Source organism: Pongo pygmaeus, chromosome 6 (assembly GCF_028885625.2).
Source record: "Pongo pygmaeus isolate AG05252 chromosome 6, NHGRI_mPonPyg2-v2.0_pri, whole genome shotgun sequence".
Lineage (NCBI taxonomy): Eukaryota > Metazoa > Chordata > Mammalia > Primates > Hominidae > Pongo > Pongo pygmaeus.
The window spans coordinates 25,355,833-25,377,270 of NC_072379.2; the positions used below are offsets into that span (position 1 = coordinate 25,355,833).

General features: G+C 47.9%; 1 pseudogene; it reads right to left on the bottom strand.

Moving 5' to 3' along the window:
* Positions 1-669: 669 nt before the first annotated feature.
* LOC129041474 (beta-glucuronidase-like) lies at positions 670-21,230 on the bottom strand (annotated as a pseudogene).
* Positions 21,231-21,438: the final 208 nt, after the last annotated feature.

Sequence of the window (21,438 nt, forward strand, 5' to 3'; positions counted from 1 at the left end):
TTTGGGAGACCAAGACGGGCAGATCACAAGGTCAGGAACTCAAGACCAGTCTGGCCAACGTGGTAAAACCCCGTCTCTACTAAAAATACAAAACTTAGCTGGGTGGTTGGCAGCTACTTGGGAGGCTGAGGCAGGAGAATTGCTTGAACCCAGAAGGCAGAGGTTATAGTGAGCTGAGACAGTGCCACTGTACTTCAGCCTGGGTGACAGACACTGTCCCCCCAAATAGAGAGAGAGAGAATAAAAACTGGAATAGTTGGAGAAATCTATGTGGAAAAGGCAATCTTGAATCACGTGTTAAAAACAAGGGCCAGGCGTGGTGGCGGCTGACACCTGTAATCCCAGCACATTGGGAGGATGAGGCGGGCAGATCATGAGGTCAGGAGATCGAGAGCATCATGGCTAACACGGTGAAACCCCGTCTCTACTAAAAATACAAAAAATTAGCCAGGCATGATGGCATGCGCCTGTAGTCCCAGCTACTCGGGAGGCTGAGGTAGGTGAATCGCTTGAACCTGGGAGGCAGAGGTTGCAGTGAGCCAAGATCATGCCACTGCACTCCAGCCTGGGCAACAGAGCAAGACTCTGTCCCCTCGTCAAAAAAAAAAGGTGAAAGATTTCCATTTCTAGCCATGAAAGTAAAACAAGGATCAGAGTTCCACTCCAGCCTTAAATGCCTAGAACACCAGATAAATGGAAGAACCAAGTGTTTTCAGAGACTGAACGATAGACAACACAGGACATTGATCCCTGCAAGAAGACCAGCAAATGATGTGAGCTGTAGGAGTACCCCAACTCACCACCTGCAGAGAGGTGCCATGGCTAATCCCAATGGACAGGGAGCACAGCAAAGCCAGGTGGCCTTGCACAGTCAAAGGGACAGAGTGTGGTTCTAAGGCAAGAGGCTGGAGCTGGCATGGATGTTTCCTGGAGATAAGGAAGCCAAGCCAGAGAGAGAGATCCAGTGATTCATAGACCAGCCTGAACATGGCGAAACCGTCTCTACTGAAAATTAGCTGGGCATGGCGGTGCGCACCTGTAATTCCTGCTACTCAGCATGCTGAGGCAGGAGAATCATTTGAACCCTGCTGGGAGTGGAGGTTGCAGTGACCTGAAATCGTGCCACTGCACTCCAGCCTGAGCAACAGAAGGAGTGAGTCTCTGCCTGAATCTTTGAATACTGCTTTGTGCGTGTGTATGAAGAAACTACCCAAACTGGGGCACAGGGAGAGGGCATCCCTAGCCTTCCCAAACCGGGTCACTATTCTAATGACCCGGTAGAGGTGGAGGATAATTCTAGGTGACATTGAAGTGGTGATCAAAGTCTTCCCTAAAGTGTTCCCCTTCAGTGATATCCAACTGCCCCCCTACTCACTGGCAAATTTTTATTTACCCAGAACACCAACCCCAGATCTTTTTATTTTTTCTTTTCAGACAGGGTCTCCCTCTGTCACCCAGGCTGGAGTGCAGTGGCATGATCAGAGCTCACTGCAGCCTCGACCTCCTGGGCTCAAGCGATCCTCCTACCTCAGCCTCCTGAGTAACTGGGACCACAGGCATGCCTTGCCGTGTCCAGCTCATTTTAAAAAATTATTTTTTGTAGAGATGGGGTCTCCCTATATTGAGAAAGCAAGTCAGGGTCTTGCTCTCTCACCCAAGCTGGAGTGCAATTGTGCAATTATAGCTCACTGCAGCCTCCAGCTCCTGAGCTCAAGCAATTCTCCTGCCTCAGCTTTTTTAAGTAGCTAAGACAACAGGTGTGCACACCATATCTGGCTTATTTTGTTTTTGTGTGTGTGTATGTAGAGATGGGGTCTTGTTGTGTTGCCCAGGTTGATCTCAAACACCTGGCCTCAAGCAATCCTCTCACCTAGGCCTCCCAAAGTGCTGGGATCACAGGCACGAGGCACCGCACCTAGTCTGAGCCCAAATCTTCCTATGTCTATACTGCTTTCCCTACAAATGCAAGAGCCTAAAAATATGTTCAGCCCAAGGCTACATCCCGACCACAAATACATAAAAACCACCACAAACACAACTATGGCCTTCTCCATTCACTATCGGAGACTGAAATATTTGTTGTTGTTGTTGTACACATAATATTTTATTTGTTCCTAATAATGATGCTGTGAATGAAGGATGGTAAATGTGCTTTGCCTGCTTTAAGAAACCCAGTACCCAGAGAAGTTTATTAACTTTTCCAAATCCGCACAGCAAAATAATGGGAGAAGTGGAACCAGAGTTCCATTTCTCTTAAGTAGTACTTAAGTTGATTCTTCCCATGAAATCAAAAATAAACTTGAAGGCTGGGCGCAGTGGCTCACACCTGTAATCCCAGCACTTTGGGAGGCCAAGGTGGGTGGATCACCTGAGGTCAGGAGTTTGAGACTAACCTGTCCAACATGGTGAAACCCCGTCTCTACTAAAAATACAAAAATTAGCCAGGTGTAGTGGAGCACTCCCAGCTACTCAGGAGGCTGAGGCATGAGAATCGCTTGAACCCGAGAGACAGAGGTTGCAGTGAGCTAAGACTATGCCACTGCCCTCCAGCTTGGGCATCAGAGCAAGACTCTGTCTCAAAAATAAATAAATAAATTAATTAATTAATTAATTAATTAAATAAACAAGCACATTCATTAAGATCCTTCTTGATATTCATTATCATTCCCTAGATACCTGGAAAATAAGAAACTCTACCTTTTCTGTGCATGAAACCAAACTCTGCAATAAGAACCCTTCTTGAGTCTGAATTTATTAGAAAATCTGCATTTATAACACTCTGGATCTCTGGAGAATGTAACTTTGTGTCCAGATGAAAATATGGTTTGACAACAAACTCATGCTATGAAAGCAATTTCAATACCACTTACCTGATGAAACCCTGCAATCATTTCTGCCCCATACTCACTCTGAATAATGGGCTTCTGAAACATCTTATACCAGTTCTCAAACTGGGTAGCCAGCTGCAGCTGAATCAACTCCAGGTGCCCGTAGTCATGATACCAAGAGTAGTAGCTGTTCACACAAACCATGTCCACATACGGAGCCTAGGACCAGAGCGGCAGAGCCCGTTCAGCATCCAGAAGACCACATGACTCAGAACTCACACACTTCAGGGGCTCTTCTGGCAGAGAAGGTAAGAAGGAGATGTAATCCAGGCATTCTGGGAGGCTGAGGCAGGAGGATGGCTTGAGGCCAGGAGTTCAAGACCAGCCTGTGCAACACAGCAAGACCTCAGCTCTAAAAATAAGTAGTAAGACAACTAACAGGGCACAGTGGCTCATGCCTGTAATCCCAGCACATTGGGAGGCCAAGATGGGAAGAGGATCGCTTCAGCACAGGAGTCTGAGACCAGCCTGGGCGACATTGCACGACCCCATTTCTACAAAACAAACAAACAAACAAAACTAGAAGGGGAAGAGCTGCCTCTCAGAGCTGAGAACATCCAAGTTCACCAGTTTAGATCCTGAAATTACCCTGCCCCTCAGGCAGGAAACATGGTCACAAAGTGGCCCAAAACAGGCAGGGCTATGACTCTGCACCGATGTGCGCAGCTGAAAAGGGCTGTGAGAGGCAGAGCAGCTGCCATCACACAGTCCGCAGCCAAAGCCCAGGGCCCCCACCACTGGAACTGACTCCTCTCCAGGCAGCAGTCCCATCACTGGGCTTCTCCTCACCTTGCCCTGGAGAAGCGCTCCCACCTGAGGGGCCGATGCAGTCATTCTCACAGAAAATCTTTTTTTTTTCTTTTTTTTAAAATTATTATTATTATACTTTAAGTTTTAGGGTACATGTGCACAATGAGCAGGTTAGTTACATATGTATACATGTGCCATGCTGGTGCGCTGTACCCACTAACTCGTCATCTAGCATTAGGTATATCTCCCAGTGCTATCCCTCCCCCCTCCCCCCACGCCACAACAGTCCCCGAAGTGTGATGTTCCCCTTCCTGTGTCCATGTGTTCTCATTGTTCAATTCCCACCTATAAGTGAGAATATGCGGTGTTTGGTTTTTTGTTCTTGCGATAGTTTACTGAGAATGATGATTTCCAATTTCATCCATGTCCCTACAAAGGACATGAACTCATCATTTTTTATGGCTGCATAGTATTCCATGGTGTAAATGTGCCACATTTTCTTAATCCAGTCTATCATTGTTGGACATTTGGGTTGGTTCCAAGTCTTTGCTATTGTGAATAGTGCCGCAATAAACATACGTGTGCATGTGTCTTTATAGCAGCATGATTTATAGTCCTTTGGGTATATACCCAGTAATGGGATGGCTGGGTCAAATGGAATTTCTAGTTCTAGATCCCTGAGGAATCGCCACACTGACTTCCACAAGGGTTGAACTAGTTTACAGTCCCACCAACAGTGTAAAAGTGTTCCTATTTCTCCACATCCTCTCCAGCACCTGTTGTTTCCTGACTTTTTAATGATTGCCATTCTAACTGGTGTGAGATGGTATCTCATTGTGGTTTTGATTTGCATTTCTCTGATGGCCAGTGATGGTGAGCATTTTTTCATGTGTTTTTTGGCTGCATAAATGTCTTCTTTTGAGAAGTGCCTGTTCATGTCCTTCACCCACTTTTTGATGGGGTTGTTTGTTTTTTTCTTGTAAATTTGTTGGAGTTCATTGTAGATTCTGGATATGAGCCCTTTGTCAGATGAGTAGATTGCGAAAATTGTCTCCCATTTTGTAGGTTGCCTGTTCACTCTGATGGTAGTTTCTTTTGCTGTGCAGAAGCTCTTTAGTTTAATTAGATCCCATTTGTCAATTTTGGCTTTTGTTGCCATTGCTTTTGGTGTTTTAGACATGAAGTCCTTGTCCATGCCTATGTCCTGAATGGTAATGCCTAGGTTTTCTTCTAGGGTTTTTATGGTTTTAGGTCTAACGTTTAAGTCTTTAATCTATCCAAAACAGAGATATAGATCAATGGAACAGAACTGATCCCTCAGAAATAACGCCACATATCTACAACTATCTGATCTTTGACAAACCTGAGAAAATCAAGCAATGGGGAAAGGATTCCCTATTTAATAAATGGTGCTGGGAAAACTGGCTAGCCATATGTAGAAAGCTGAAACTTGATCCCTTCCTTACACCTTATACAAAAATCAATTCAAGAAAATCTTTTTTTTTGTTTTGTTTTGGATACAGAGTCTCGCTCTGTCACCCAGGCTAGAATGTAGTGGCATGATCTCGGCTCACTGCAACCTCTGCCTCCCACAATCAAGTGCTTCTTATACCTCAGCCTCCCAAGTAGCTGGGATTACAGGTGTGCACCACCACATCCAGCTAATTTTTTGTATTTTTGGTAGAAACGAGGTTTCACCAGTTGGCTGGGCTGGTCTCTTAACTCCTGACCTCAAATGATCTGCCCGCCTTGGCCTCCCAAAATGTTAGGATTACAGGTATAAGCCACTATGCCCAGCCATCACAGAGAATCTTGAGGAAGCTTTCATGAGGCAGCGTTGTGGGCTGCAGAGGGCCTGAAAGAGTCCCACCTAGGAACAGGGCAGAGATGACCAAGTAGGACCACCATCAGCTTCAGCAAAGTGGTGCTCAGGGCTGAGCAGCAGAGGCTTCTGTGTCCAACTGGCTAGTTTCTAATGCGTCCTGAACGTACTTCCTTCTAGTAAGAATGCTGGCTGAGTGCGGTGGCTCATGCCTGTAATCCCAGCACTTTGGGAGGCCAAGGTGGGTGGATCACCTGAGATCAGGAGTTTGAGATGAGCCTGGCCAACATGGCGAAATCCTGTCTCTACTAAAAAATACAAAAATTAGCCAGGCATGGTAGTGTGCACCTGTAATCCCAGCTACACTGGAGGCTGAGGCAGGAGAATTGCTTGAACTCGGGAGGAGGAGGTTGCAGTAAGCCAAGATAGCACCACTGCACTCCAGCCTGGGCAACAGAGCAAGATTCCATCTCAAAAAAAAAAAAAAAAAAAAAAGAATGCTAATGTCAGCCAGGCATGGCAGCTTGTGCCTGTAATCCCACCACTTTGGGAGGCCAAGGCAGAAGGATCACTTGAGCTCAAGAGTTTGAGACCAGCGTGGACAACATAGTGAGATCCCATCTCTACAAAAAAATTTAAAATTAGGGGGAGGAGCCAAGATGGCCGAATAGGAACAGCTCCGGTCTACAGCTCCCAGTGTGAGCGACGCAGAAGACGGGTGATTTCTGCATTTCCATCTGAGGTACCGTGTTCATCTCACTAGGGAGTGCCAGACAGTGGGCGCAGGTCAGTGGGTGAGCGCACCGTGCGCCAGCCGAAGCAGGGGCGAGGCATTGCCTCACTCGGGAAGCGCAAGGGGTCAGGGAGTTCCCTTTCCAGGGGTGACAGACGGCACCTGGAAAATCGGGCCACTCCCACCAGAATACTGTGCTTTTCCGACGGGCTTAGGAAATGGTGCCCCAGGAGAGTATAGCCCACACCTGGCTCAGAGGGTCCTACGCCCACGGAGTCTCGCTGATTGCTAGCACAGCAGTCTGAGATCAAACAGCAAGTCGGCAGCGAGGCTGGGGGAGGGGCGCCCGCCATTGCCCAGGCTCGCTTACATAAACAAAGCAGCCGGGAAGCTTGAACTGGGTGGAGCCCACCACAGCTCAAGGAGGCCTGCCTGCCTCTGTAGGCTCCACCTCTGGGGGCAGGGCACAGACAAACAAAAAGACAGCAGTAACCTCTGCAGACTTAAATGTCCCTGTCTGACAGCTGTGAGGAGAGCAGTGGTTCTCCCAGCATGCAGCTGGAGATCTGAGAACGGGCTGACTGCCTCCTCAAGTGGGTTCCTGACCCCTGACCCCCGAGCAGCCTAACTGGGAGGCACCCCCCAGCAGGGGCAGACTGACACCTCACACGGCCGGCCAGGTACTCCAACAGACCTGCAGCTGAGGATTCTGTCTGTTAGAAGGAAAACTAACAGAAAGGACATCCACACCAAAAACCCATCTGTACATCACCATCATCAAAGACCAAAAGTAGATAAAACCACAAAGATGGGGAAAAAACAGAGCAGAAAAACTGGCAACTCTAAAAAGCAGAGTACCTCTCCTCCTCCAAAGGAACGCAGTTCTTCACCAGCAACGGAACAAAGCTGGACGGAGAATGACTTTGACGAGCTGAGAGAAGAAGGCTTCAGAAGATCAAATTACTCCGAGCTACGGGAGGATATTCAAACCAAAGGCAAAGAAGTTGAAAACTTTGAAAAAAATTTAGAAGAATGTATAACTAGAATAACCAATACAGAGAAGTGCTTAAAGGAGCTGATGGAGCTGAAAACCAAGGCTCGAGAACTACGTGAAGAATGCAGAAGCCTCAGGAGCCGATGCGATCAAATGGAAGAAAGGGTGTCAGCCCTGGAAGATGAAATGAATGAAATGAAGCGAGAAGGGAAGTTTAGAGAAAAAAGAATAAAAAGAAACGAGCAAAGCCTCCAAGAAATGTGGGACTATGTGAAAAGACCAAATCTACGTCTGATTGGTGTACCTGAAAGTGACGGGGAGAATGGAAACAAGTTGGAAAACACTCTGCAGGATATTATCCAGGAGAACTTCCCCAATCTAGCAAGGCAGGCCAACATTCAGATTCAGGAAATACAGAGAACGCCACAAAGATACTCCTCGAGAAGAGCAACTCCAAGACACATAATTGTCAGATTCACCAAAGTTGAAATGAAGGAAAAAATGTTAAGGGCAGCCAGAGAGAAAGGTCGGGTTACCATCAAAGGGAAGCCCATCAGACTAACAGCGGATCTCTCGGCAGAAACCCTACAAGCCAGAAGAGAGTGGGGGCCAATATTCAACATTCTTAAAGAAAAGAATTTTCAACCCAGAATTTCATATCCTGCCAAACTAAGCTTCATAAGTGAAGGAGAAATAAAATACTTTACAGACAAGCAAATGCTGAGAGATTTTGTCACCACCAGGCCTGCCCTAAAAGAGCTCCTGAAGGAAGCGCTAAACATGGAAAGGCACAACCGGTACCAGCCACTGCAAAATCATACCGAAATGTAAAGACCATCGAGACTAGGAAGAGACTGCATCAACTAACGAGCAAAATAACCAGCTAACATCATAATGACAGGATCAGATTCACACATAACAATATTAACTTTAAATGTAAATGGACTAAATGCTCCAATTAAAAGACACAGACTGGCAAATTGGATAAAGACTCAAGACCCATCAGTGTGCTGTATTCAGGAAACCCATCTCACGTGCAGAGACACACATAGGCTCAAAATAAAAGGATGGAGGAAGATCTACCAAGCAAATGGAAAACAAAAAAAGGCAGGGGTTGCAATCCTAGTCTCTGATAAAACAGACTTTAAACCAACAAAGATCAAAAGAGACAAAGAAGGCCATTACATAATGGTAAAGGGATTAATTCAACAAGAAGAGCTAACTATCCTAAATATATATGCACCCAATACAGGAGCACCCAGATTCATAAAGCAAGTCCTGAGTGACCTACAAAGAGACTTAGACTCCCACACATTAATAATGGGAGACTTTAACACCCCACTGTCAACATTAGACAGATCAACGAGACAGAAAGTCAACAAGGATACCCAGGAATTGAACTCAGCTCTGCACCAAGCGGACCTAATAGACATCTACAGAACTCTCCACCCCAAATCAACAGAATATACATTTTTTTCAGCACCACACCACACCTATTCCAAAATTGACCATATACTTGGAAGTAAAGCTCTCCTCAATAAATGTAAAAGAACAGAAATTGTAACAAACTGTCTCTCAGATCACAGTGCAATCAAGCTAGAACTCAGGATTAAGAATCTCACTCAAAACTGCTCAACTACATGGAAACTGAACAACCTGCTCCTGAATGACTACTGGGTACATAACGAAATGAAGGCAGAAATAAAGATGTTCTTTGAAACCAACGAGAACCAAGACACAACATACCAGAATCTCTGGGATGCATTCAAAGCAGTGTGTAGAGGGAAATTTATAGCACTAAATGCCCACAAGAGAAAGCAGGAAAGATTCAAAATTGACACCCTAACATCACAATTAAAAGAACTAGAAAAGCAAGAGCAAACACATTCAAAAGCTAGCAGAAGGCAAGAAATAACTAAAATCAGAGCAGAACTGAAGGAAATAGAGACACAAAAAACCCTTCAAAAAATAAATGAATCCAGGAGCTGGTTTTTTGAAAGGATCAACAAAATTGATAGACCGCTAGCAAGATTAATAAAGAAAAAAAGAGAGAAGAATCAAATAGATGCAATAAAAAATGATAAAGGGGATATCACCACCAATCCCACAGAAATACAAACTACCATCAGAGAATATTACAAACACCTCTATGCAAATAAACTGGAAAATCTAGAAGAAATGGATAAATTCCTCAACACATACACCCTCCCAAGACTAAACCAGGAAGAAGTTGAATCTCTGAATAGACCAATAACAGGAGCTGAAATTGTGGCAATAATCAATAGCTTACCAACCAAAAAAAGTCCAGGACCAGATGGGTTCACAGCCGAATTCTACCAGAGGTACAAAGAGGAGCTGGTACCATTCCTTCTGAAACTATTCCAATCAATAGAAAAAGAGGGAATCCTCCCTAACTCATTTTATGAGGCCAGCATCATCCTGATACCAAAGCCTGGCAGAGACACAACAAAAAAAGAGAATTTTAGACCAATATCCTTGATGAACATTGATGCAAAAATCCTCAATAAAATACTGGCAAACAGAATCCAGCAGCACATCAAAAAGCTTATCCACCACGATCAAGTGGGCTTCATCCCTGGGATGCAAGGCTGGTTCAATATACGCAAATCAATAAATGTAATCCAGCATATAAACAGAACCAAAGACAAAAACCACATGATTATCTCAATAGATGCAGAAAAGGCCTTTGACAAAATTCAACAACCCTTCATGCTAAAAACTCTCAATAAATTAGGTATTGATGGGACGTATCTCAAAATAATAAGAGCTATTTATGACAAACCCACAGCCAATATCATACTGAATGGGCAAAAACTGGAAGCATTCCCTTTGAAAACTGGCACAAGACAGGGATGCCCTCTCTCGCCACTTCTATTCAACATAGTGTTGGAAGTTCTGGCCAGGGCAATTAGGCAGGAGAAGGAAATCAAGGGTATTCAATTAGGAAAAGAGGAAGTCAAATTGTCCCTGTTTGCAGATGACATGATAGTATATCTAGAAAACCCCATTGTCTCAGCCCAAAATCTCCTTAAGCTGATAAGCAACTTCAGCAAAGTCTCAGGATACAAAATCAATGTGCAAAAATCACAAGCATTCTTATACATCAATAACAGACAAACAGAGAGCCAAATCATGAGTGAACTCCCATTCACAATTGCTTCAAAGAGAATAAAATACCTAGGAATCCAACTTACAAGGGATGTGAAAGACCTCTTCAAGGAGAACTACAAACCCCTGCTCAAGGAAATAAAAGAGGATACAAACAAATGGAAGAACATTCCATGCTCATGGGTAGGAAGAATCAATATCATGAAAATGGCCATCCTTCCCAAGGTAATTTACAGATTCAATGCCATCCCCATCAAGCTACCAATGACTTTCTTCACAGAATTGGAAAAAACTACTTTAAAGTTCATATGGAACCAAAAAAGAGCCCGCATCGCCAAGTCAATCCTAAGCCAAAAGAACAAAGCTGGAGGCATCACACTACCTGACTTCAAACTATACTACAAGGCTACAGTAACCAAAACAGCATGGTACTGGTACCAAAACAGAGATATAGATCAATGGAACAGAACAGAGCTGTCAGAAATAATGCCACATAACTACAAGTATCTGATCTTTGACAAACCTGACAAAAACAAGAAATGGGGAAAGGATTCCCTATTTAATAAATGGTGCTGGGAAAACTGGCTAGCCATATGTAGAAAGCTGAAACTGGATCCCTTCCTTACACCTTATACAAAAATCAATTCAAGATGGATTAAAGACTTAAATGTTAGACCTAAAACCATAAAAACCCTAGAAGAAAACCTAGGCATTACCATTCAGGACATAGGCATGGGCAAGGACTTCATGTCTAAAACACCAAAAGCAATGGCAACAAAAGCCAAAATTGACAAATGGGATCTAATTAAACTAAAGAGCTTCTGCACAGCAAAGGAAACTACCATCAGAGTGAACAGGCAACCTACAAAATGGGAGAACATTTTCGCAACCTACTCATCTGACAAAGGGCTAATATCCAGAATCTACAATGAACTCCAACAAATTTACAAGAAAAAAACAAACAGCCCCATCAAAAAGTGGGCGAAGGACATGAACAGACACTTCTCAAAGGAAGACATTTATGCAGCCAAAAAACACATGAAAAAATGCTCACCATCACTGGCCATCAGAGAAATGCAAATCAAAACCACAATGAGATACCATCTCACACCAGTTAGAATGGCAATCATTAAAAAGTCAGGAAACAACAGGTGCTGGAGAGGATGTGGAGAAATAGGAACACTTTTACACAGTTGGTGGGACTGTAAACTAGTTCAACCCTTGTGGAAGTCAGTGTGGCGATTCCTCAGGGATCTAGAACTAGAAATTCCATTCGACCCAGCCATCCCATTACTGGGTATATACCCAAAGGACTATAAATCATGCTGCTATAAAGACACATGCACACGTATGTTTATTGCCGCATTATTCACAATAGCAAAGACTTGGAACCAACCCAAATGTCCAACAATGATAGACTGGATTAAGAAAATGTGGCACATATACACCATGGAATACTATGCAGCCATAAAAAATGATGAGTTCACGTCCTTTGTAGGGACATGGATGAAATTGGAAATCATCATTCTCAGTAAACTATCGCAAGAACAAAAAACCAAACACCGCATATTCTCACTCATAGGTGGGAATTGAACAATGAGAACACATGGACACAGGAAGGGGAACATCACACTTCGGGGACTGTTGTGGGGTGGGGGGAGGGGGGAGGGGTAGCATTGGGAGATATACCTAATGCTAGATGACAAGTTGGTGGGTGCAGCGCACCAGCATGGCACGTGTATACATATGTAACTTGCCTGCACATTGTGCACATGTACCATAAAACCTAAAGTATAATAATAATAATAATAATAATAATAAAAGAAAAAAAAAAAAAGAAAAAAAAAAAATTTAAAATTAGCCCAACACAGCAGTGCACACCTGCAGTCCCAGCTACTTGGAAGGCTGAGGCAGGAGGATCGCTTGGGCCCAGGAATTCAAGGCTGAGGTGAACTGTGATAGCAACACTGCACTCCAGCCAGGGCAACAGAGTAAGACTTCGCCTCTACAAAAGAAAAAGAAAAACGCAGGCTCCAACTCTGGAGTTACTGAATCAGGATCTCAGAATGTAGAGATCTGCCATTTCAAAAAAACTTCCCCTAGAGATTCTGATCAGCCAGGTGTGGGCCACATGAACTCTAAGCTCCCTTAAACTTTTGATATTTTATGAGCCTATTAAATCAAAGTGCAAAAAATGTGAGTCCAAACTGAGCAAACAAATCCCATCTCCCCATGCCCAGCCTCCCTGGATTGAGAAAGCCACACTGCCTGGCGAGTAAGCAGGGAGAGAATTCTCATTAACCCAAAGACCATCTTTGAAAACAGACTGGCTGTGGCCAGGTGTGGTGGCCCACGCCTGTAACCCCATACCTTTGGGAGGCCGAGGCAGGAGGATCGCTTGAACCCAGGAGTTGGAGACCAGCATGGGCAACATGGCGAGACCCTGTCTCCATCTTTTAAAGTAAGAAAACAAAATAAAAAAACCCAGACTGGCAGCGCATGATTCTTTCCAGCTATTCTCATGAGCATGCTTCAGGACAAGCCCAGGCAAAGGTGGGGAAAAAAGGGGTAGGGACCCCCAGGCTCACCCCCTTGTCTGCTGCATAGTTGGAGTTGGTCACAAAGGTCACAGGCTGGGAGGGGTCCAAGGCTTTGATGTGAGCAATCACCATCCTGTCCACAAAAGGCAGAAGACACAGGTTCCATCCGTCCAGGAAGGGCTCAGACACTCTCGCATCCTTTCTGTCCCATCTTCCCCCACCAGAACACAACACAGGGCCAGGCACAATGGCTCACACTGGTAATCCCTACATTTTGGGAGGCCGAGGCGGGTAGATCACTTGAGGTCGGGAGTTCAAGATCACCCTGGCCAACATGGCAAAACCCCATCTCTACCACAAATACAAAAATTAGCCAGGCATGGTGGCACACACCTGTAATGCCCACTACTCAGGAGGCTGAGGCACAAGAATTGCTTGAACCCAGGAGGTGGAGGTTGCAGTGAGCCGGGATCATGCCACTGCACTCCAGCCTGTTCCACAGAGCAAGACCCTGTCTCAAAACAAACAAAAGAAAACAAAACAAACAAACAACAAAAAAAAAGCAGAAAGCATAAAGCCGCTGCTTTCTTCCCTAACTTGAGATGTATTTTACATAAGGGCACATGATTCTCTAGTCTTAGACCAAGCTCTCTAACATCACTCTTTCTCTGCCTCCGAATCCTATGCCCCCAGAGGAGCAGCCACCCTTCCAGGTACACAGAACTGAGGTCAGTGGGCTGGACACTGCCAAAAATGAGGTTGACTCCCTGAAACAGCTCTTGAACACAGGAGTGGATAGGTGCAGATATGGATGGGATATTTATTAATACATCAAGCAAACGGGGAGTGCGGACTCTCAGATGGGAAGCTTCAAAGCCTTGTGACAGCCTGGCTGAACCTCTCCAGCCTGGACAGCTCCCTCCAATTCCTGCTCCAGCAAACAGGCATCTCCTCTGGCCAACTCCCAAAGAAGCCTGTCTGTCAGGCACCTGCTCCTGGAAGCCTGTGCTCTCCACCTTCGCAACAAAGGTCCTGTCCACCCAGTCCTGCTGAGCACACCCCTGTGCCCCAGAGCTCTGAATTGTCCTTTGCACAGGCTGGGACAACTTCTCAGAGCCTTCTGCCTACTGCAGACTTGGCTCACCCCAAAGCACTCCATGAAATTGGGGTGTGGCGTCTGCCTCAAGGAGCATTTCTACAACCTCTACTACCTCTGCTGCAAGTGAAAAATCCACCTCTGAACTCTGAGTTAGAAATGCATGATTGTAAGGAATAAACGGGGCCTGGGCACGGTGACACACACCTGTAATCCCAGCACTTTGGGAGGCTGAGGCAGGTGGATCACTTAAGGCCAGGAGTTAGAGGAGGTCAGTCTGGCCAACGTGGTGAAACCCCATCTCTACCAAAAATACAAAAACTAGCCGGGCACAGTGGCTCATGCCTGTAATCCCAGCACTTTGAGAGGCCGAGGCAGGTGGATCACTGAGGTCAGGAGTCCAAGACCAGCCTTGCCAACTGGTGAAACACCGTCTCTACTAAAAAATGCTAAAGTTAGCTGGGCGTGGTGGCACTCGCCTGTAATCCCAGCTACTCGGGAGGCTGAGGCTGGAGAATCACTTAAACCTGGGAGGCGGAGGTTGCAGTGAGCCCAGATCATGCCACTGCACTCCAGCCTGGGTGACAGAGTGAGACTCCATCTCAAAAAAAAAAAAAAGGCAACAAAGAGCTGGGTGTGGTGACACACATCTATAATCTCAGCTACTTGGGAGGCTGAGGCAAAAGGATCACCTGAGTCTGGGAAGTCAAGGCTGCAGTGAGCCGAGATCCTGCCACTGCACTCCAGCCTGGGGAACTGGAGTGAGACCCTGTTCAAAACAAAAACAAAAACAAAAAACAGGCTAGGTGCAGTGGCTCATGCATACCTCTAATCCCAGCTACTCAGAAGGCTGAGGCAGGAGAATCACTTGAACCCGGGAGGCAGAGGTTGTAGTGAGCCGAGATCACGCCACCACACTCCAGCCTGGGTGACAGCAAGACTCTGTCTCAGAAAAAAAGAAAGAAAGAAAAAGAAAACCACAATTTGGGTGGGTAGATATTTGGTCCCCTGAACTATCCGGGTATGGACGGCCCTCCCATTGGGCTGGGACAGGAGGCTGATCTTGAACAGCACACACCCACTCCAGCCTGCCACCTGCCGGGGTCTCCTTCACGATCCAGCCCAGGGCAGGCAGGGGGCACTCACCTGAAGTAGTAGCCAGCAGATTCCAGGTAGGACGCAGGCTCATTGACCACACACCACATCACCACGGTGGGGTGGTTCTTGTCCCTGCGCACCAGTTCCTCCATCACCCGCATGTGTTGATGCATAGGCACGTGTTGAAGAGCTGCCTGCGGGCCAGGAGGGAAGGGACAGAGGGTCACCCGTGGGCTGGGCAGTCAGAGCGGGTGTGTGGTGGGGACTCACAGCAGCACCAAGCCCATGGTGGGACACTCATCAATGACCACAATCCCATAGCAGTCACACATCTGCAGCACTTCCTCCGCGTGGGGGTAGTGGCTGGTGTGGAAGGCGTTGGCACCAAGCCAGTGAAGCAGGTTGAAGTCCTTCACCAGCAGCGGCCAGTCGAAGCCCTTCCCTCAGATCTAGGAGTCAGCAGAGCCAAATGACCCTTTCCCTGTCGAAGCTGCACTTCCTCCGAGAGCCAGAACCCTGGAGAGCCACCCCATGAGCCCCCTCTCCAGCCCAAGCACCGGCTCCACTGTGGGGCAGTTTGGAGCCATTTACCTCATTGCCCTGAGCTGCCCTCAACTGCGGAACACAGGGAAGTCAAAAGTGGAAGGTGACCAGCAGCCCCTACAAGGACCCAGGAGCCCCAGCGCACCTCCGTATCCCTGTGCTTGTTGATGTTGTGGAAATAGAAAGGTTTCCCATTGATGAGGAACTGGCTCTCGGTGACAGCCACAGTGCGGATCCCCACAGGGAGTGTGTAGAAGTCAGACACAGGCCCCAGTGACTGTGTAGTCAGCCACACCTACGACAGCCAAAGCACCAGGTGTGAGCACCCCGACAACCTGAGCCTCATCCGGTCCGCCTTCCAGCAGAAAGGCCCCTGGTGTACCCCAGCAGCTGCCTCAGGGCTGCAAGCAGAGATGCAGCAATCAGAGGCTCTGCCCTTCCATGGCTGACCCTGGGACCTGCCCTACAAAACTGGGCCTTCCCCTTGACCAGATGAGGTGGCTCGTGGCTGTAGTTTCCATGCTTTGGGAGGCTAAGGCAGGAGGATCACTTGAGTTCAGGAGTTCAAGACCAGCCTGGCAACAGAGTGAGACCCCCCATCTCTATAAAAAGAAAAACTTTTTTTTTTTGAGACGGTCTCAGTGTTGCTGAGGCTGGATGCAGTGGCATGATCTCAACTCACTGCAGCCTCTGCCTCCCAAGTTCAAGCAATTCTCCTGCCTCAGCCTCCTGAGTAGCTGGGATTACACGTATGTACCACTATGCCCAGCAAATTTTAGTATTTTTCGTAGAGATGGAGTTTCACCATGTTGGCCAGCCTGGTCTCAAACTCCTGGCCTCAAGTGATCCACCCGCCTCAGCCTCCCAAACTGCTGGGATTACAGGTGTAAGCCACCATGCCCGGCCTACAAAAAAAATTTTTTTAATTAGCCAGGCATAGTGGCATGTGCCTGTAGTCCCAGCTACTCAGGAGGCCAAGGTGAGAGGATTGCTGCAGCCTGGGAGCTCAAGGCTGCAGTGAGTTGTAATCAGGCCATTGCACTGCAGCCTGGGTAAGAGAGTGAGACCATCTCAAAAAAAACCTGGGCTTCCCACAAAGGGTGGGAAACATCAGAAAGCTCAGAGGACCATGCCTACCTGTTCACCTGTCCTGAGCTCCTGCTGAAGCCCGGGCCACCAGATGGGGGCAAAAGACCTCCCTTAAGCAAGTCCCAGCCACCATTACCTCCAATGAGTACAGATAGGTGGAGCATTCGTGCATCAAGTACGGCCACAAGAGGCTGGCAACCAGCATCTTCAGCTGGCCCTGGGTCCTGGCTCCATTGATCACGACTTTGTTTTCTGCATCCAAAAGACGCACTTCCAATTCAAACTGGTTACTGCACTTGATGGAGATCTGGTCATTCACTGGCCCTACAGGAGGCAAGAGACCAGAGCTGAGGGAGGGACACGACCTGGGCCACACAAACAGGAGTGCCCCGCAGCCACCACTCCCAGGCAGCCATTTGTTTCTGTTGCTTTTTTTCAATTTAAATTTTTAATTTTTTTTTTTTTTGAGACAAAGTCTCGCTCTGTCCCCCAGGCTGGAGTGCAGTGGTGTGATCTCAGCCCACTGCAACCTCCACCTCCGGGGTCCAGGTGATTCTCCTGCATCAGCCTTCCAAGTACCTGGGATTATAGGCGTGCACCACCATGCCTGGCTAATTTTGTATTTTTAGTAGAGATGGAGTTTTGCCATGTTGGCCAGGCTGGTCTCCAACACCTGACCTCAGATTATCCTCCTGCCTCAGCCTCCCAAATTGCTAGGATTACAGGTGTGAACCAGCACATCCAGTGACTTTTTTTTTTAATTGAAAAAAAAATTCTTTTGGCCAGGCACAGTGGTAACACCTGTAATCCTAACACCTGGGGAGGCTGAGGTGGAAGGATCACTTGAGCCCAGGAGTTCAAGACCAGCCTGGGTAACATAGGAAAACCACTTCTTCCCTAAAAATACAAAAAATTAGTCAGGTGTGGTGGTGCATGCCTGCAGCCCCAGCAGCCCCAGCTACTTGGGAGGTTGAAGTAGGAGGAGTGCTTGAGACAGGAATTCCGGGCTGCAGTGAGCTATGATCTTGAGGCAGGGTAGGTAGTCGAGGAAGTGACTGTGTCCTTCGGATGGGCCAACCACGGCGCTGAGACATGCGACGTGTGAACAAGCATGTACAGCTGCTGCACATGTGCACCAAGAGGATGACCCAGAATGTGCTTAGAGTAACACCTCTTCCCAGATCCTTAAGAATTCATCATGGAAGACTCCTAGAAATGGAGTTTCCCCAGTAATAATCAGCGCTGTCTCATCCTTACAAGCAGCCTGCCCTGAATTCTCTCTCTCAGGGTGAACCATGTATTTTGCACTTCACTATTTTTTTTTGAGAAGGTGTCTCGCTCTGTCACCCAGGCTGGAGTGCAGTGTTGCAATCTCAGCTCACTGAAACCTCTACCTCCGGGTTCAAGCAATTCTCCTATCTCAACCTCCTGAGTAGCTGGTATTACAGGCACATACCACCACACCCAGCTAATGTTGGCCAGGCTGGTCTGAACTCCTGAGCTCAAGTGATCCACCTGCCTCGGCCTCCGAAGGTGCTGGGATTACAGGCAGGAGCCACTGTGCCCAGGCTATTCTGCACTTAACTGTTGAAACACTTTTTCCATTGCAATAAATTGCTCTATGCTGCATCATCTTTGCTGTGTGATTCCTGTTTAAATTCTTATTTACTTATTTATTTTATTTTATTTTATTTTATTTTATTTTATTTTGAGACAGGGTCTTACTATGTTGCCCAGGTGGATCTTGAACTTTCAGCTCAAGCGATCCGCCCACCTTGGCCTCCCAAAGTGCTGGGGTGACAGGCATTAGCCACCACACCCAGCCTAAATTTTTTTAAACTTAGAACTGCGGCCCCACAACAGCTGTCAATAATCTCGCCACTGCACTCCAGCCTGGGCGACAGTGCAAGGCCTCATCTCAGAAAAAGAAAAAGATACATTTTTAAAAAGTAAAAAAACTTAAATTTTTTTTTTGTTTGTTTTCTAAAAGACAGGGTGTCCCAGCCGGGCGTGGTGGCTCATGCCTGTAATCTTTACACTTTGGGAGGCTGAGGCAGGTGGATCACCTGAGGTCATGAGTTCAAGACCAGCCAGGCCAGCATGGTGAAACCCCATCTCTAATAAACAAATAAAAAAATTAACCAGGCATGGTGGTGAGTGACTGTAATCCCAGCTACTCGGGAGGTTGAGGCAGAAGAATCTCTTGAATACGAGAGGCAGAGGTTGCAGTGAGCCGAGATTGCACCACTGCCCTCCAGCCTGGGTGACAGCGAGACTCTGTCTCAAAAAAAAAGGGGTCTCTCTCTGTTGCCCAGACTGGAGTGCAGTGGAGTGGTCATAGCTCACTGCACCCTTGACCTCCCAGACTCAAGTGATTCTCCTGCCTCAGCAGCTGGGACTACCAGCACACATCACCATGCCTGGCTAATTTTTAAGATTTTTGTGGTGATGGTCTTGCTATGTTGCCCAGGCTGGTCTTGAACTCCTGGCCTCAAGTGATCCTCCTACCAGAGCCTCCTTGCAAAGAGCTAAGAGAACAGGTGTGAGCCACCATGCCCAGCCCCCTGAAGCTGCCTGTTCCTTGAGCACGATGTGTAGCAAGGGGAGCTGGGGTGACAGCAGCACCAGGGGAAGGGACAGGATTGCACCATGAGCTGTGTGACTTTAGGCCAGAACCCTCTTCTCCAAGTGAGGTCAAACAGGGCTGATTTCGAGAGCCTGTGCCCACTCAGACAGGCTGGATTTTAGCTTCATAGATGGATAGGAACCTGTGAGGGTTTAGAGATGCTGGGAGCACCTTTTTCCTGGGAGAACTCTCCAAACAGGGAACAAACAGAGCCACCCTGGGCCCCGCCGAGGGAGGATCCTACCAGAAGCCCTCACCACTGTCGTGCTCCACGCCATTGGTGACGGTGATGTCATCGATGTAGGTGGTGGGTGTCGTGTACAGAAGCACAGACCGCTGCAGTCCCGTGTAGTTGAAGAAGTCAAAGTCTGTGTTCTGGACAAAGTAACCCTTGGTATACCTAGGGTGGGAGGACTGTGGTTCGATGGGCCCTTGCCCTGAGTCCCTTGACTTCAGCTCACAGGCCTCCTCAGATCCAGGGCCTCCACCCTGCGAAGGCCACCCTGTCCCTAGCAGGAGGACCACGGGGTGGGGCGGGAAGGAGGGTGCATGTGGTGGAAAGAGGATGGTACCCACTTGGAGGTGTTGGTCACATAGCGGATGGTCCCTGGTGGCAGGCTGGAGGGAGTGAGGATGTTGTTGATGGTGATAGTGATGCAGAGGCAGAAGGGCAGGGGCCCAGCCTAGATAGACCAGGCTGCTGATGTTGGCCCCTCATGCTCTAGCGCGTTGATCCCATTCACCCACTGCAGACACAGGAGATATGGCGAGGGGGCAGCAGGTCAGGGCAAGAGGTGGGGCCCTGCTATTGGGCACTCCCTCACATAACCTGCAGCATGGGGGCTCAGGGGCCTGCCAGCCAGACAGGAAGAATGACATCCCAATGGGGTAGATCAGGCCACCTATTCCCCTACACAGGGCACAGCCCCTAGGGCAGGGCAGGGCAGGTACCCCCACCATCCCACCCCAGCAGGCAGGCTGTGGGTGGCAGCTGGGGATCCCATGCAGTTCAGCAGCCATGCCCACTCAACCCACCCTGCCTGCTCCTGGCTGCACTGACCACGATGGCATAGGAGTGGGCGCTGCCAATCATCAGCACCACTCTTGTGCGCAGGTCCTGTGTCCATCGCTCCAGCAGGGTCACCTCCTGTTCGTACCACACCTAGCTGAAAAAATGCCACAACTGCCAGTCCTGGTTGATGTCGTTGAAGCTGGAGGGAACCGACATGTCCAGGGTGGGGCCCAACTGCAGAGAGAAGAGCCAGGCTCAGCTCCTAGGCTCCCAAAGGAATCCAGACAAGCATGCTGCACAGCTGTGTCCCCAGGCCTAGTGTAAGCCCTGACACATAGCTGGGACTCTTGGTGGAAAGGACAGATAACTTGCTGATGACAGGTGAACTCCCAGGGCGGTTTGTGCACCTGGGCCAGCGGGGCCAGGACTTCCTCCTTGGAGTGGATGGGGCCCAATATCTCCTGAGACAGGGAAGAGCCCAGGACCTCATCCCAGCCCGAGCTAAGAGGATTCAGACCCGTGACTAAGAGGCAGATGACCCACTGCCTGTCACAGGGAGGAAGGCTGTTTGGGGGAATGGCGGGGGGGAGCTTTGCTTAGGACACTGTGAGTGGGACGCACGCTGGCACCCAGCCCTCTCCTCTCTTCCTCCTGTACTGAATGCCGCAAAGTCAGAAAAAGGGGATGTAGACCAGGCAAAAGCGGCCCAGACCTCCCTTGGTGCCATTTCTCTGCTGACCACATCCAAGTCAGGAGGGAAACAGGGGTGGCATCCTTGGCCTGATGTCACATCCTGTCCTCTATCTGAACCTTGAAAACCAAGGGACCTTCCTGCCTCGGCAGAGCTGACCTCAGGACGTCTAAATTCTCCCCTCCTCACGATCTCAGGGCCCAGATCTGTGCAGCACATGCCGCTCTGGCCAGATAGGTGTCTGGGTGGCTCATGCTTGTAATCAGCACTTTGGGAGGTCAGCATGGGAGGATGGTTTGAGGTCAGGAGTTTGAGACCAGCCTGGGCAATGTAGTGAGACCCTATATCTTTAAAAAAAAAAAAGCTTTTTGTTTTTCTTTTTTGAGATGGAGTCTCACTCTGTCACCCAGGCTGGAGTGCAGTGGTG